Below are 16,266 nucleotides of genomic sequence, written 5' to 3'. Positions count from 1 at the left end.
TAAACTAGGGGAGATTGAGTTTGTCTTGTCTCTAGCCTAAATACTATTGCATTGAGTTTGTTCTTGTGCTTTGGTTGTCCTATTTTCATTCAAATATACATTCTGCCCAAATTACTTCTTCTTTCTTTTCTTTTGTCCTTCTCCTTCCTTAATCATTTAGGAAGTCTTGAGTTAGCATTTACATCATTTGGTATCAGAGCTTTTGGTGGATCGAAAGGGTGTTTAAAAAAAAAAATGGGCACTTGTGGAGATTTGGCGGAAATGTTGCGAGTTATTACTAAAAAATTGAACAACTTGGGTAAAAGATGTTTTATATGTAAAGATAAAAGTCATCTTACTTGTAAATGTCCTTTCAAATCTATTTTACCTTCCAAATGTTCCATTATGGAAGAAGAAGAGAAAATGTATAAGTCCCTTGTCCTAGAGAAAGAAGATCATGTAGATGAAGAAATACTCCGAGAGGAACTTGTAATTAAACTTGGGGAGAAGAGCCATGAAAATGTTTTTTATCAAACAAAAGTTGAAGAGTCCATAGAGTTGAACATATCTGGCTTCAAAGTTTCCAATGATAAAAATGAGGAGCCAATTGATGAAAAGCAAGTTGAACCCATAGAAAATATTGGAATTAAACAACCAAATACCAATTTTAACAATCATTTTGATTTACGTAGTTTTTATTTGGTGCAAGAAAAACTAAAAAATCTCATCGATGAAAAGTGTGTTAAATTTGGGTATATTTTTGAAGAAAAGGAGTTGATTAGAGGAAATATACATATTGAAGCTTGTCAGATTGAACTTGTGTTTTTAGGAATAACCGAATTCGAGGTCGAATTCTTTTCGAAGAAAAGGAGAATGATGCAAGATGATGCAATAGCAATCGGCTTATTCAAAATCAAATCACATGTCAATCTTTTTAACATATGCATATGGTTTATTTTAAGTTTCAAGTATGGTTTTAGACAATATTGTCTTCTGATCCAAGATCAAATACGTTATCTCATGAGCCGATTGCTTTAGTTCTTGAAGTACTTGGTTTTAATCCTTTTAAATCTGAATTTGTTACATGTCTAACTTGGGTTGAAGATTAAGTGAAGCTACATATATATTGGTTGGACGTCACTTTGATAGGTCCAAGTTTAGTTATGTTTTTTAAAGTCTTTTTACCACTTAAATCTGATTAATTAGCTACTGCATGCTTAGGGAACAACTTAAATCAGCCTAATGCATGCTTTGGAGGCTATTTAATGTTGTTTTGTGAGTTCCAATGCTTGTTCCCCATGCTTGGACGTCCCACCTTAATTTCTCTTGCTTTTTAGCTTCCTTTTGCTGTTGTAACTCTATTTAAAGAGAGCTATTCATGAATGAAAGTTCAGACTTGTTTTATGAATCAACCTTTGTGTTTTCTTCTTGCCTATCTTTGTGTTTGTCCAAGGTTAACAAGAGTTCTTTAATACTTTGAGTGTGTTCTTGAGTATTAAACTAGGGGAGATTGAGTTTGTCTTGTCTCTAGCCTAAATACTATTGCATTGAGTTTGTTCTTGTGCTTTGGTTGTCCTATTTTCATTCAAATATACATTCTGCCCAAATTACTTCTTCTTTCTTTTCTTTTGTCCTTCTCCTTCCTTAATCATTTAGGAAGTCTTGAGTTAGCATTTACATCATTTGGTATCAGAGCTTTTGGTGGATCGAAAGGGTGTTTAAAAAAAAAAATGGGCACTTGTGGAGATTTGGCGGAAATGTTGCGAGTTATTACTAAAAAAATTGAACAACTTGGGTAAAAGATGTTTTATATGTAAAGATAAAAGTCATCTTACTTGTAAATGTCCTTTCAAATCTATTTTACCTTCCAAATGTTCCATTATGGAAGAAGAAGAGAAAATGTATAAGTCCCTTGTCCTAGAGAAAGAAGATCATGTAGATGAAGAAATACTCCGAGAGGAACTTGTAATTAAACTTGGGGAGAAGAGCCATGAAAATGTTTTTTATCAAACAAAAGTTGAAGAGTCCATAGAGTTGAACATATCTGGCTTCAAAGTTTCCAATGATAAAAATGAGGAGCCAATTGATGAAAAGCAAGTTGAACCCATAGAAAATATTGGAATTAAACAACCAAATACCAATTTTAACAATCATTTTGATTTACGTAGTTTTTATTTGGTGCAAGAAAAACTAAAAAATCTCATCGATGAAAAGTGTGTTAAATTTGGGTATATTTTTGAAGAAAAGGAGTTGATTAGAGGAAATATACATATTGAAGCTTGTCAGATTGAACTTGTGTTTTTAGGAATAACCGAATTCGAGGTCGAATTCTTTTCGAAGAAAAGGAGAATGATGCAAGATGATGCAATAGCAATCGGCTTATTCAAAATCAAATCACATGTCAATCTTTTTAACATATGGATATGGTTTATTTTAAGTTTCAAGTATGGTTTTAGACAATATTGTCTTCTGATCCAAGATCAAATACGTTATCTCATGAGCCGATTGCTTTAGTTCTTGAAGTACTTGGTTTTAATCCTTTTAAATCTGAATTTGTTACATGTCTAACTTGGGTTGAAGATTAAGTGAAGCTACATATATATTGGTTGGACGTCACTTTGATAGGTCCAAGTTTAGTTATGTTTTTTAAAGTCTTTTTACCACTTAAATCTGATTAATTAGCTACTGCATGCTTAGGGAACAACTTAAATCAGCCTAATGCATGCTTTGGAGGCTATTTAATGTTGTTTTGTGAGTTCCAATGCTTGTTCCCCATGCTTGGACGTCCCACCTTAATTTCTCTTGCTTTTTAGCTTCCTTTTGCTGTTGTAACTCTATTTAAAGAGAGCTATTCATGAATGAAAGTTCAGACTTGTTTTATGAATCAACCTTTGTGTTTTCTTCTTGCCTATCTTTGTGTTTGTCCAAGGTTAACAAGAGTTCTTTAATACTTTGAGTGTGTTCTTGAGTATTAAACTAGGGGAGATTGAGTTTGTCTTGTCTCTAGCCTAAATACTATTGCATTGAGTTTGTTCTTGTGCTTTGGTTGTCCTATTTTCATTCAAATATACATTCTGCCCAAATTACTTCTTCTTTCTTTTCTTTTGTCCTTCTCCTTCCTTAATCATTTAGGAAGTCTTGAGTTAGCATTTACATCATTTGGTATCAGAGCTTTTGGTGGATCGAAAGGGTGTTTAAAAAAAAAAATGGGCACTTGTGGAGATTTGGCGGAAATGTTGCGAGTTATTACTAAAAAAATTGAACAACTTGGGTAAAAGATGTTTTATATGTAAAGATAAAAGTCATCTTACTTGTAAATGTCCTTTCAAATCTATTTTACCTTCCAAATGTTCCATTATGGAAGAAGAAGAGAAAATGTATCAGTCCCTTGTCCTAGAGAAAGAAGATCATGTAGATGAAGAAATACTCCGAGAGGAACTTGTAATTAAACTTGGGGAGAAGAGCCATGAAAATGTTTTTTATCAAACAAAAGTTGAAGAGTCCATAGAGTTGAACATATCTGGCTTCAAAGTTTCCAATGATAAAAATGAGGAGCCAATTGATGAAAAGCAAGTTGAACCCATAGAAAATATTGGAATTAAACAACCAAATACCAATTTTAACAATCATTTTGATTTACGTAGTTTTTATTTGGTGCAAGAAAAACTAAAAAATCTCATCGATGAAAAGTGTGTTAAATTTGGGTATATTTTTGAAGAAAAGGAGTTGATTAGAGGAAATATACATATTGAAGCTTGTCAGATTGAACTTGTGTTTTTAGGAATAACCGAATTCGAGGTCGAATTCTTTTCGAAGAAAAGGAGAATGATGCAAGATGATGCAATAGCAATCGGCTTATTCAAAATCAAATCACATGTCAATCTTTTTAACATATGGATATGGTTTATTTTAAGTTTCAAGTATGGTTTTAGACAATATTGTCTTCTGATCCAAGATCAAATACGTTATCTCATGAGCCGATTGCTTTAGTTCTTGAAGTACTTGGTTTTAATCCTTTTAAATCTGAATTTGTTACATGTCTAACTTGGGTTGAAGATTAAGTGAAGCTACATATATATTGGTTGGACGTCACTTTGATAGGTCCAAGTTTAGTTATGTTTTTTAAAGTCTTTTTACCACTTAAATCTGATTAATTAGCTACTGCATGCTTAGGGAACAACTTAAATCAGCCTAATGCATGCTTTGGAGGCTATTTAATGTTGTTTTGTGAGTTCCAATGCTTGTTCCCCATGCTTGGACGTCCCACCTTAATTTCTCTTGCTTTTTAGCTTCCTTTTGCTGTTGTAACTCTATTTAAAGAGAGCTATTCATGAATGAAAGTTCAGACTTGTTTTATGAATCAACCTTTGTGTTTTCTTCTTGCCTATCTTTGTGTTTGTCCAAGGTTAACAAGAGTTCTTTAATACTTTGAGTGTGTTCTTGAGTATTAAACTAGGGGAGATTGAGTTTGTCTTGTCTCTAGCCTAAATACTATTGCATTGAGTTTGTTCTTGTGCTTTGGTTGTCCTATTTTCATTCAAATATACATTTTGCCCAAATTACTTCTTCTTTCTTTTCTTTTGTCCTTCTCCTTCCTTAATCATTTAGGAAGTCTTGAGTTAGCATTTACATCATTTGGTATCAGAGCTTTTGGTGGATCGAAAGGGTGTTTAAAAAAAAAAATGGGCACTTGTGGAGATTTGGCGGAAATGTTGCGAGTTATTACTAAAAAATTGAACAACTTGGGTAAAAGATGTTTTATATGTAAAGATAAAAGTCATCTTACTTGTAAATGTCCTTTCAAATCTATTTTACCTTCCAAATGTTCCATTATGGAAGAAGAAGAGAAAATGTATAAGTCCCTTGTCCTAGAGAAAGAAGATCATGTAGATGAAGAAATACTCCGAGAGGAACTTGTAATTAAACTTGGGGAGAAGAGCCATGAAAATGTTTTTTATCAAACAAAAGTTGAAGAGTCCATAGAGTTGAACATATCTGGCTTCAAAGTTTCCAATGATAAAAATGAGGAGCCAATTGATGAAAAGCAAGTTGAACCCATAGAAAATATTGGAATTAAACAACCAAATACCAATTTTAACAATCATTTTGATTTACGTAGTTTTTATTTGGTGCAAGAAAAACTAAAAAATCTCATCGATGAAAAGTGTGTTAAATTTGGGTATATTTTTGAAGAAAAGGAGTTGATTAGAGGAAATATACATATTGAAGCTTGTCAGATTGAACTTGTGTTTTTAGGAATAACCGAATTCGAGGTCGAATTCTTTTCGAAGAAAAGGAGAATGATGCAAGATGATGCAATAGCAATCGGCTTATTCAAAATCAAATCACATGTCAATCTTTTTAACATATGGATATGGTTTATTTTAAGTTTCAAGTATGGTTTTAGACAATATTGTCTTCTGATCCAAGATCAAATACGTTATCTCATGAGCCGATTGCTTTAGTTCTTGAAGTACTTGGTTTTAATCCTTTTAAATCTGAATTTGTTACATGTCTAACTTGGGTTGAAGATTAAGTGAAGCTACATATATATTGGTTGGACGTCACTTTGATAGGTCCAAGTTTAGTTATGTTTTTTAAAGTCTTTTTACCACTTAAATCTGATTAATTAGCTACTGCATGCTTAGGGAACAACTTAAATCAGCCTAATGCATGCTTTGGAGGCTATTTAATGTTGTTTTGTGAGTTCCAATGCTTGTTCCCCATGCTTGGACGTCCCACCTTAATTTCTCTTGCTTTTTAGCTTCCTTTTGCTGTTGTAACTCTATTTAAAGAGAGCTATTCATGAATGAAAGTTCAGACTTGTTTTATGAATCAACCTTTGTGTTTTCTTCTTGCCTATCTTTGTGTTTGTCCAAGGTTAACAAGAGTTCTTTAATACTTTGAGTGTGTTCTTGAGTATTAAACTAGGGGAGATTGAGTTTGTCTTGTCTCTAGCCTAAATACTATTGCATTGAGTTTGTTCTTGTGCTTTGGTTGTCCTATTTTCATTCAAATATACATTCTGCCCAAATTACTTCTTCTTTCTTTTCTTTTGTCCTTCTCCTTCCTTAATCATTTAGGAAGTCTTGAGTTAGCATTTACATCAGTTGTGTGCCTCAACAGGCGCGCCTCAAACCTCGAATTGTTTATCGTTTTGTTCACCGATTGCATTAAAGGTCACTTAAACGCTAAAAATAGTTAAAAACAGTAAATGGGCGTTAAAAATTATGAAATTTGGTACCCAACATAATTGATGTCTTTCGGAAGCAGTGGTGAAGTCGGATTTTTTGTTTGAATTTTCAAAACTGTCCAAAAAGGCCAATAAAGGTTCTGATTGCATTTTAAAATTAAGAAGTTATTGAGATTAATATTTAATCATTTAAAATTATGAAGTTTTAGTGATGCCTTGATGGTATAAAATGAATTGAGTGAGTAAACACGTTCTAATACGTGTTTTGTGTGTGTGTATCTGTGTTTAGGACCTCGGTTCATAAGAGGTTGACATCGCGATTGTGAAAGTGCCTTGAATTGATTTACCGTGCTATCAAGGTACACGCTTATACCATACTTTTGTAATTGGTTATGTGAGGTAATGTTGTATTCATTCTATAATGTGATGTTATTTATCACTTAAGGCTTAGAAAGGAGTTTAAATTGGAAATTTAAGGATGGTTGTGTTGGTTACCCACATGGGGTTAAATTATTGCGATATTTTGACCAAAGCAAATATGCCTGAAGCAAAGTCAGTTCCTACTCCTTTAATAGTTGAGCCATCACTCACAAAGGAGGATATACGGTATACCTTATTCCAATCCTATGGAGTATCGAGGCTTAAATGGCTTGATTGGGAGTCTTCAATGTCTTGGTCTAACACATCCGGATATAGCATTTGCTGTCAATAAATTAGCTCAATATATGCAGTCCCTTACAAATGATCACTTGAATGCCTTAAAACGCTTATTATGGTATCTTGTTGGCACCATAAACTACAGCTTGGTTCTTCGGCACAATACACCTTTGTCTCAACATGCCTTTTCCAATGTAGATTGGGCTTGTGATAAAGATGATTACATCTCCACTTCCGCCTACATTGTGTACCTTGGCTCAAATCTTATCTCATTGTCCTCTCGTAAACAGCAAACCCGTGCTAGGTCTTCCACAGAAGCAAAATATTGAGTTGTTGCCTCTACTGCTACTGGACTGTTATGGCTCCAAAATCTATTCTCTGAGTTACATTTCCAGCCTCTAACAAAACTTGTGGTATATTGTGATAACTTAGGCATCACATATGTATGTGCTAATCCGGTTTTCCACTTCAAAATGAAACATTTGGCCTTGGATTATCACTTTGTCCGTGAGAATGTTCAATGTGGTAATCTTCGTGTGTCCTATATATCCACGCATGACCAGCTTTCTGATGTTCTTACAAAACCTCTACCACGTCACTCTTTTTAGAAATAGATAAGCAAAATTGGTCTTGCAAGCTACAAGTCTATTTTAAGGGGGGCTGATAAAACATCATAACTGAATTCTGTTATTTCAGTTGTGGTGCTGTTTTAGTTTCTGTTTTCCTTCCTCTAATATTTGTATATATATATATATATATAGCTGCTTCCCTTTTGTAAAACTCAAGCTTTCAATTCATTCTCTTATTCTCTTATAGTAATTTGTTACAATGCCAATGCTTACAAAATCACACAAATTTTGGCTTTGGGTATGCAGATTCATCATTATCACTGCCTGCATAGTTTTCTTGTCTAAATGTTTAAATTCTGAGGGTTTTTATCTTTTAGAGCTGAAAAATGGGCTTCATGATGAATACAATAATCTGAGTAATTGGGATGCTCATTTTTTCTTGATGTTTCTTTCAATTCATTAGGTGCGAATATACCCCATGATGTAGGGAATTTTGCATCATTACAGTCTTTATCAGTTTGAAGGTCCAATCCCTGCTTCATTGGGTAGTTTAGTTTACTTGCAATACCTTAATTTGTGCAATAACAACTTGATTGATTCCATTCCTAAAGAGTTTGGGAATCTCTCGTTGTTGGTTGAATTTGTGGCATATACTAATAGTATCAGTGGCTCATTGCCTCGCTCGATTGGGAATCCCAAGCAATTGCAGAAATTTCGAGCAGGGCAAACTTCCATCAGAGAAAGTTTGCCTGTCGAGATTGAAAATTATGAAAACTTGCAATATCTTGATTTAGCACAAACTGAGCTGTTGTGTATATACCTAAAGAGATTGCGATTAGGCCTGTGCAACGGGCCAGATATGGATTGGGCTAGGTTCTATTAGAAACGGGCTGGATCGGTCGGGCTTTACTAAATTAAAACTTGACTTTAAACGGGTTGGGCTCATCAAACCCGCCCCACCTCGCCTCGGTCCATTTATCTTATATCCACACAATTTCGTGGACAAAGTTATATTTACATTTCACACTTCATAATCACTGATATTTTTGATAATTCCTCAAATACTTCTTCACTTTATTTTAAATAATTATTTTACTCAATATAATTCATGTTCTTCTCTCCTACTCCCATTTCCTCCCCTTCATTTCTCACCTCTTACAACCATGCCAACAAATATAAATTTTCCTGTAATAATCATTATCAATCCATCATCAAATCAACCCAAAAACACAATCAATAACCATAATCCTTCTTCATCATCAAATCCCAAATAAAAATCAAAAAGAGTTGGTTTACAAATGAATAACAAATTAATCATGATGATGAACAATAAATAGACCCACAAAGACCGACATCAGAAGGAAGCTGGATTTCTTGCTGAAATAAATCGAAGAGATAATCGTATGATTGAAAAATTAATTGCAGGTTTTTAATTTGGAAAAATTTTTTTAGGGTTTATAATATTGGGAGAATTTTTAGGGTTCAGAAGTCTTAGAATGATGATAGAGTTTGGGAAATGGATGAAGAGTTAGAATAGTTTAGAGATTCTAATGGAATACAATTTTCAACTGTTGATGGAAATGGATGTTTGCGTTTATTTTTTTAATTTAATTAATACATTCCATTTGTTTTTAATTAACACAGTTAGGCATGACCACGGTCCGGGTTGGGCCGGTTCAGTTCCGGTTCCATCCGGTTTTGGTTCCATTTGGAACCTGTCGCGACCGGTTCCGGTTTCAGTTCCAGGCGGTTCCAAACGGTTCCTTGGCAGTTCATGAGGCGGTTTCGGCGGTTCCAATTCACGGGACGGGCGGGTCGGACCATCGGTTCCATTTTTATTTTTTCTTTAAATATTTATATAATATAAAAATACTATAATATTACGGACGTACCTTTGATGATTACTTGATTATTAGCCAAATTCATTGCTTGTCAAGTTGTCATCGTTATTAAAATATTTATTAAAAAGAATGAAAAAAATAAATTAATAAGAAACGAATCAATGATAATATCGATAAAGATGATTAATAAAAAAAGAGGGAGAAAATGGACTTGAACCTAGTACCCAAAGGAATACTAAGCTGTCTACGTATCCCGAAGGAATCAAAGCCCACGCAGTTCTTTGTCATACCTTTTATTTTTAGTTGTCGAATGTTGATTTATCGTTGTCCGATTGATCCTATTCGTCTTCGTCATCATCATCTGGTTGGTTAGATGCTTCCGCTGACTCTCCTCCTGACGACGATGCAAATGTATCCATCATCATCCATGGATCATCATCATCATCTTGATCATCATCATTCCTTAGTCCTTGTATTCGAATCTCCGCTTGATCATAATCTTTCTTGCAAACACATATTTAAATACTATGTGGAGCAAGACGAGATCTCTTTTCGTCTAAAATTATTCTACCTGCACTAAAAGCAGACTCCGACGCAATTGTAGAAGCAGGAATTGCAAGGATATCCTTTGCAACTCTCGATAATATGGGAAATTTTTACAGAGTTTTCTTTCCACCACTCTAAAATATCATAGCTACCTTGGTCAATTTCAAAGTGGTGTTTAAGATAACTATCTAATTCTAAATATGAAGTGGAGGATGAAGAAGAAGATGATCCTACAAAACTATCATCTTGGCTCATTATATTAGCTATTACGGAATTATAATAAGAGGGACGTGCCGAAACGCTTGCACGCCTAGACGTATCGCGATTTGGGTTATATACACTAGCATAATAATCATATAGTTCTGCTAAAAGTTTTTTACAACTTCCAACATAATTATGTACATCACTAGGCGGGCGATCTAATGATTGGTAGTAAAATCCAATTACTTTAGTAAGGACTTCTGTTTTAAAACATGGGTTTAAAATGGTTGCAATTCCATAAATATAAGGAAAATCGGTAAAATATGCCTTCCATTTATCCATCATATCTGCAAGAATCGGCTTTAAATATGGGTTAGTATCATCATGCGTATGTTTAAGAAGATGATAAAAAATAGTATTACACTCACTTATTACTAAGTGGACGTTCGGTTCATGAACATATGAAAAAATCTTAGTTGCGTGTTCATACGCTTTTAATATTTTATGTACACCTATAGCTAGTTCCCATGTGTCATCAGTTATATAGCTATCTGTACACTCACTATACAGTTGTGTTATAACTGGACGATAAGCAATCGCTTTTCTTAATAAATCGTTGGTTGAGCCCTAATGTGTAGGAGTATCTAATGACCAATACACTTTTTTTTAGTTTATATTGGTCACATAATTGCTTATATGGTCTCTTTATCTTTCCAATTCTAAGCCACTTCACTATGTCTCTAATTGGATCTAATAAATCGTTTAATTGTTTTATACCTACTTGGCAAGATAAGTTAACTATATGAGCACAATAACGTATGCGTAATAAGCTACCCCCAAAGAAAAAACTAAAAGCAGGTTCGTTATACAAAAGTTCCATACATTTAATGTTAGCGGTTGCATTATCGGTAGAACAACAAAATATCTTATCTAATAAGTTCCATTCTCTACATATCTCTACTAATCTATATTTTATGTTTTCACCCGTATGTCTTTCTAGCATTGTCTCAAAAGCAATTATTCTTTAAACATTTCAATTAATTCATAGCGCATTGATTCATATAATTTAATTGTGCGTCTTTTAAGAGTGCTTCTAGGGATTGCTCTATATTGTGGTTGCAAAGTTTTTCTAGTGAAACGCTCGTGTGCCCTACTTTCACCGTGGTTAAAAGGCAATTCATCACAAATTACATACTTAGAAAATTTATCAATCATGTCATTACGATTATATTTAAAAGGCATACCTGTGCTGGGAATGTCCCACTGTCGGCTTCCACTTGTGGTCCCGCTGTCGCTTGCTTCATGAGTTTCTTTTATGATTCCATGCTTCTTTGCCAAATGTTTGTTAAAAGATCTCGTACCACCACCTAACACGTATTCACAAAACACAATAAATAAATTTTTATAAAATATGAATATATAATGTATGTATAAAAAACTGAAAAAGTATTTACCTTTGGCGAAATTGTATGAAATTAAGGGCTTTACTCATTGACTTTCACAAATTTGACAAGTGCATAAGAAAACATCTAAATTGTCGGTTGGTTCGCTTGTAAAAATACGACCACACATGTGAAACAACTCTACCACTAGGAGGTGGCATTGCCGGAAAAGGTTTTCTTACTAGTTCATCTTCATCTAAATTTAAATATAAAGACATACTCAGATATATACCACAATATATAAATAAATAATAATTTAAAATTTAATCAATTTGAAGAATAAAATTATAAAACTAACCGATAGTTTGGAAATTGACTCGTTTACCACGAGCTTGTCTTTGTTGTTGTTGTTGTAGTTGTTCTTCATGTGATCTTGTTGATGACTGTCGAGAATTATGTATCCCAATAGGGGTCGTTGGTTCTTCTTCTAGTTCTTCTTCTTCATCAATTTGTATTTCTCTTTCCACTTCTTCTGCATAATTGTGTAATTCTTGGTCGTACCCTTCTGGATAATTTGGTTTATAATTATAATTACTAATCGAAGGTGTTGTTGATACCAACGGAGTTGACGTGGCCTTTCTTTTGGAGCTAGAACCTCCCAATGATTTTGCCACTTTAGTAACTTTTTTAGAGGCTTTTTTCAAAAAAGAAGACATGATAATATTGAAATAATAATAGAATTAAAAAATAAATAATTAATTAATTAATAGACTAATTATGTAATTAACTAAATTAAGAAATAATTAAAAAACTAATTATGTAATTAAGAGAATAATTGCGTAATTAAGTAATTAAGTAGAGAGAGTAAGTAAAGAGAGTAGAAGAAGAGATGAATTGTGAATGAAAATGATTGAAAGTGATGGGTATTTATAGAGAAAATGGCAACGGCTAGAAACGGCTAGTTAACGGCTAGTTTTCACAGTTCCGGTTCCATGGAACCGCTAGGCCGGTTCACCCGGACCGGTCCCTGTTCCATGGAACCGTTGGGCCGATTCACCCGGACCGGTCCCGGTTCCAACCCGCGGTTCTTAGGTCCGGTTCATGCAGTTTTTTTCCGGCGGTTTCACGGTTCCGCGGTTCGGGCCGGTTCAGAACCTGTCGCGAACGGTTCCGGTTCCAAGCGGTTCGGCACCGGTTCGGTTCCGGGTAACCCGCCCCGTGGCCATCCCTAAACACAGTCCATTTACAGTTCTTTTAAACCCTTATACAACCCTTTTCTTTTACATTTTTAAAAGTTTAGTTTTCAGCTCAACTCTTTTACAACCCGCGAAAATTTAAATAAAATAAGATGTTTTAACAATTTAATTTCAAAAAAAACTTAATTCCAAAATAAGCGTCCTTACATCCAAACTTAGCCTTGGAGTAAGTCGCTACTACTAATTTTTTATTTTTTTTTAAGTCGCTTTTAGTAACAGCGACTTAATGCGTTTTAAGTTTCCAGTTTTCAGTTACTTCCTCATTCCAACCTACGAGATTAAGGAGTTAACCAGTTAACCTTAAAGTCGTTGTTACTAACAGCGACTTAAAGAGTTGACTGGTCAACTCCCTAAATTGCTGTTAGTAACAGCGACTTATGGCTTTTATTTTATTTTTTTTTTTGTCTTTCGCTGTTAGTAACAGCGATTTATACCAAGGCTAGGTTTAAATGTACAGACGCTTATTTTGGAAATTAATTTTTCATGAAGTTTATTTTTAAAATTAAGTTGTTAAATAATCTTATTTTATTCATATTTTCTACAACCCGCCCCGTATACAACCCGGGTCGGATCAGAGACCCCAATGAGGTCCAACCCATTGCACAGGTCTAATTGGGATGCTTACCAAATTAACTGAATTGATTCTTCGGGGTAATCAGTTGTCTGGTAGTATCCCATTAGAGATTGTGAATTGCACTACTCTTGAGACTCTTGCTTTATATCAGAACAATCTTGTTGGGGGATTACTCCATGTTGTGCGACAGCGGAAGCAAAGATCGAAAAACAATAATGAAACAATAAAGATTCAAACAAATAATAAAGAAAATCACACCGAGAAATTAACGTGGTTCACTATTAACGTGATAGCTACATCCATCGGCACCGAGAATAAACTTTTCACTATAAACCGGGAGATTACAAGATGAATACGAGAAACTACAACAATGGCTCTCTAAGCTTTTTCTCTCTTAGTTTTCTTCACTTTGTGTTTTCCATTGCATCTATGTCTAAAAATAATTACATGGGGCCTTTATATAGTATACCTCATACTAATAAGAAATTAGGGTTAAGAAAATACAAAAACCGTCAAATACTAAGAGTAACCGGCCAAAAACGTGCCAAGAAACCGCCATTACGCGACCCGTGTAAAACTAAGCGAGCCGCAGAGTGAGATCAGAAGCAACTCCGCGCCCCACTGAGTATTACGCGCCCCGCGGACTAGTTCAGCAGGCACTCCGCGCCCCCGCAGTCTTCTACAGGGCCCGCGGACCTTCCTCTGCTTGGCAAATTGTTCGAGTCACTATATTTCAACACTGCAGAAATTGGGAATCTTAAGTATCTTAAAAGATTATACCTTTATAGGAATCCGCTCAATGGAATCCCTAAGCAAATGGAAATCTTTCTTTAGGTACAGAAATTGATTTTTCTGAGAATTTTTTGGGGGGGGAAGATTCCATCTGAGATGGGTCAGATCAAGAATCTGACACTTCTTCATCTTTCCAGAATCAGCTTACTGGTTCTATACCAGTTGACTTGAGTTTATTAAGAAACTTAACAAAGCTGGATCTCTCAATCAATCATCTTACAGGTTGTATTCCAATCGGGTTTCATTACTTAGCTCGGGTGATCTAACTTCAGCTATTTGACAATGACTTAACCGGTAGCATTCCTCGAGGGCCTGGGATATACAGCCCACTTTGGGTTGTTAATTTTTCAGCTAATCAGTTGACAGGGAGGATTCCTCCATTACTTTGTCGTCATTCGAATTTGATATTGATCAATCTCATATCAAATAAACTCTATAGGAATATCCCATCCGGGGTTTTAAACTGCCCGTCTAAAGTGCAACTTCATCTGGTCGGTAATCTGTTAACAGAGAGCTTCCTACAGAAATGTGCAAACTTAAAAATCTTCCTGCCATTGAGCTTGGACATAAAAAGTTTAATGGTCCTATTCCCCCTGAAGCTGGAAAGTGTAATAAGTTACAACGGCTTGATTTTGCAAACAATAACTTTGCCATGGAGTTGCCAAAGGAGATTGGTAAACTGTCTCAGTTAGTGACATTTAACATCTCTTCCAATTTTTTCACGGGAAAAATCCCGATTGATATCATCGAGTGTAAGATGCTTCGGCGTCTTGACCTTAGCTTCAATAGTTTTGAAGGTGCTCTGCCAACTGAACTAGGAACCCTTTTGCAGCTCGAACTTCTCATGCTGATAATAAGTTTTCAGGAAATATTCCTGCTGCACTCGGGAATCTCACTCGATTGACCGAGCTTCAGATGGCTGGAAACACGTTTTCTGGTCATATACCATCTTGTTTAGGGAATCTTATAGGGTTGCAGATTGCTATGGAATCTCAGTTGTAACAATCTCTCTGGCACAATACCATCAGAGCTCGAAAACCTTATTCTTCTAGAATATCATCACCTCCATAACAACCATTTGACAGGTGCGATCCCCAACACATTTGGAAACCTTTTTAGCTTGTTAGGTGTAAATTTCTCGTACAACGAATAACTGGATCAATACCTTCTATACCATTGTTCCAGACCATGGATGCCAGCAGTTTCATCGGAAATTAAGGTCTTTGTGGCAGCCTCTTGCCAAAACTTGCAATGACCCATCCGGGTTTAATTCTGTTCTACCTCAAACAAATGCTGAATCTTCCCAGAGGAAGATAGTTACTGTGATTGCAGCTACTGTAGGGGGTATTTCACTCGTTCTGATCGTTGTTATACTGATCCATATGCAGAGGCCCGTCGAAACAGTTGCTTCTGTCGAAGAGAATGGCGATGATTCATCAGTTTCGGATATTTACTTACCTCCTAAGGAAGGTTTCAATTTCCATGATCTCATTGAAGCAACAAACAATTTTGATGGCATGTATATTATCGGAAGGAGTGTTTGTAAGGCAGCGATGCGCACAGATTTGACGATTGCTGTTAAGAGACTTTGACCCTTGGAAAGATTTGACACCGGAATATTGTGAAGCTATATGGGTTTTGCTATCACCAAGGCTCAAATCTGCTGCTGTATGAGTATTTGTCAAGGGGCAGCTTAGGCGAATTGCTTCATGGACCGTCATGTGACTTAGATTGGCCAACTCGGTTCTCAGTTGCACTCAGTGCAGCTCAAGGGCTAGCGTATCTACACCATGACTGCAAATCGAGGATTATTCATCGCGATATCAAATCAAACAATATCGTATTAGACGGAAATTTTGAAGCACATGTTGATTTTGGGTTGGCAAAAGTTGTTGACATGCCCAAGTCAAGATCAGTGTCTGCAGTTTCTGGATCATATGGATATATTGCTCCTGGTATGATTTCTCTTTGACACAGTCATACTTTGTTTATATTTCTGTATATATAAATTTGCTTAGTGATATTATGCATATAGGTGGAACAATGGCCCTTGTTCATAAGAATTTTAAAAATTTGTGATGAACATCAATTAAGTTGGATATGTAGCCTTTTAAGTGATGGAGTATATGGCTTATATTGGGGCTTAGCCATTAGCTTAAGTTTTTGGTTGAGTTTCTTTCTTAATGTGGTATCAAAAGTTCAGGTCATCAGTGTTGAAATCTCATCCAATCCTCCTTTTAAGTGGAATTATTAACACTAAGTATAAGAGAGACTTG

The 16,266-nt window shown here is 35.2% G+C and overlaps 1 pseudogene; it reads left to right on the top strand.

Annotated features, from left to right (window-relative positions):
* The first annotated feature begins 13,241 nt into the window (after positions 1–13,241).
* LOC130826452 (probable leucine-rich repeat receptor-like protein kinase At2g33170) lies at positions 13,242–15,982 on the top strand (annotated as a pseudogene).
* The last annotated feature ends 284 nt before the right edge of the window (positions 15,983–16,266 follow it).

The sequence above is a fragment of the Amaranthus tricolor genome, chromosome 11 (assembly GCF_026212465.1).
Source record: "Amaranthus tricolor cultivar Red isolate AtriRed21 chromosome 11, ASM2621246v1, whole genome shotgun sequence".
In the NCBI taxonomy this organism is placed as follows: domain Eukaryota; kingdom Viridiplantae; phylum Streptophyta; class Magnoliopsida; order Caryophyllales; family Amaranthaceae; genus Amaranthus; species Amaranthus tricolor.
The sequence above is the reverse complement of the archived record's forward strand: the minus strand, read 5'-3'. Positions and strand labels throughout refer to the sequence as shown.